General features: G+C 40.3%; 1 pseudogene; it reads left to right on the top strand.

Moving 5' to 3' along the window:
- Positions 1-487: 487 nt before the first annotated feature.
- Positions 488-605, top strand: LOC126261253 (5S ribosomal RNA; annotated as a pseudogene).
- The last annotated feature ends 1,669 nt before the right edge of the window (positions 606-2,274 follow it).

Below are 2,274 nucleotides of genomic sequence, written 5' to 3'. Positions count from 1 at the left end.
CTTGAATAAACGTAATCAATCTGGAGGGTGGAAGAGGGAACGTGGGGGGGGGGGGGGGGGGGGTGCGGCGCACCAACTGCTAGTGTGGAAAAGTATTCTCAAATCAAACCGGTACTGTGACTACAGCGTTCAAATTCTCCTTTCCAAAAATGATTAAGGGACCAATAAATACGTTGTGATTAATGTCAGGCTCACTGTTATAGTGCGCGAATGACGTTTATGCTTGTGTACATGTTTTGATAGAAGCTCATTAATTTCAGATAGGTTTAATCTCTATGAAATATACTTTTTGAACTTAATTTAATGTTCTTATTATCACATACGAAACTGGGGGAGAGGTAGAGTGAGAGATAGAGAGAGAGAGAGAGAGAGAAAGAAGAAGATGGAGGAAGAATGTACTATGGGTTAGTGTAGTAAATATTCCTTATCACTCTAAGGCATAGTTTTCACAAGAACGTTGAACAATTGACACTGATCTTGTTGGTGTGGCAACTGCCTTGCCGTAGTGGATACGCCGGTTCCCATCAGATCACCAAAGTTAAGCGCTGTCGGGCTTGGCCGGCACTTGGATGGGTGACCATCCGGGCCGCCATGTGCTGTTGCCATTTTTCGGGGTGCACTCAGCCTCGTGATGCCAACTGAGGAGCTACTCGACCGAATAGTAGCGGCTCCGGTCAAAGAAAACCATCGTAACGACCGGGAGAGCGGTGTGCTGACCACACGCCTCTCCTATCTGCATCCTCATCGTAGGATGACACGGCGGTCGGATGGTCCCGATGGGCCACTTGTGGCCTGATGACGGAGTGTTTCTTGTTGAGGTGTGTCAATGATAGGAAAGCGGTGGCTACTCTGTATGACAGAAAGGTACACTAACAGTTGTGTAAACCAACCAAGAGCTTTCTAAGGGACAATATTTTCGTCTTTTCTTCCAGTTACGTTTCACTCATGAAATTTGATAAATCTATCATAAAGCCAGCTTCTTAATGAGAGATTTCGCGGTTTGCATTAGGCCTGTAAATCCATTGTCCAAAAAGTGAATCACACAGATAATGGTTTTAATTTGTCGTTTACAATATATGATGATGCCCACTTCGGTATGGACACATAATGGCTGTTTAAGTCTTATTTAAGTCGCTATAATGATTTATAGTGATGTTGCATATGAACTACGTGCGAAAGATGGTACAGCTATGCTTATTCACCAAAACTGGCAATCCAGAATTGGCAGAACTACAGAGACTAGCATATAATATAAGCAACTACTATCGCAGATTGGCAAAGCTAATAAAAACGACCATCAAATAATAGGAGTAGATTTTAATGCAAAACTGGATACAGCACAGTACCAGGAGTAGTCATTAAAACAATTATAGTAATTTTTTTAAATAATTTGCTTACATAATCCAAATAAAAATCACTAACACGTTCTCTATAAAGAAAGAAATTTATGAGTGTATCTGGGGTCATATCTAAATAACAGATTACATCCGAATGAATTATAAGTTCAGACCTTAGTTCAGAGATATGCAGATCTTCAGAGGATGGAATATTAGCTCAGACCGCTATATAATAATAGCAAGTGTGACCTGTGGAAAAAGTAGAAGATACAAACCTCATCAAGACAATCCACCACATGAAATGAATAAATCAAATTTATTACAAGAAGAAAGAATAAACAGCTGTATGGAAAACGGATGAGGCAATAACTTTTAGAAACACGTTACAAAAATTATCTGCAGGTGGACTGATGCAAGGTTAATGGCTCCATAGAAAAAGCAGCGATAGAAGCTCTTAAGAAAAGAGGACAGTAAGAAGCAGAAGTGTTATGATGACATGGAACGAGAAAGGCGACGAAACTGTTGAAAATAAACATATTAACTACATATGAAATTTGGAGTAAAACACGGAAAATAGTGCAGAAATATAGAAGGAGAGAAGAAAAGATGCTATGCAGATAAATAGGAAAGAACAACAAGCAATTTGCGACAAATTTATAAGCCAAACTGAAAATGACATCCGTGGAGGGCGGAAATTTGCACACAAAATGTTAAAACACATGAACACATGATGTACAGGCTCCATTAGGGAGCAGTTCAGAGCCGTTCATCAAGTTCGAGGGAGCGAATTGTGGAAGGACATTCTCTGCCGCCATGGACACCAGGATGAAGTACTTGAAATCTGTCTTCCTGCTGAGCTTGTCCAGCTGTTTTCAAATGCTATCATAATTCTGTTGTTGCGGTTCATCTGGGGTTATATAAACACATTCACAAGATT

The sequence above is a fragment of the Schistocerca nitens genome, chromosome 5 (assembly GCF_023898315.1).
Source record: "Schistocerca nitens isolate TAMUIC-IGC-003100 chromosome 5, iqSchNite1.1, whole genome shotgun sequence".
Lineage (NCBI taxonomy): Eukaryota > Metazoa > Arthropoda > Insecta > Orthoptera > Acrididae > Schistocerca > Schistocerca nitens.
This window is presented reverse-complemented; position numbering and strand designations above follow the sequence as displayed.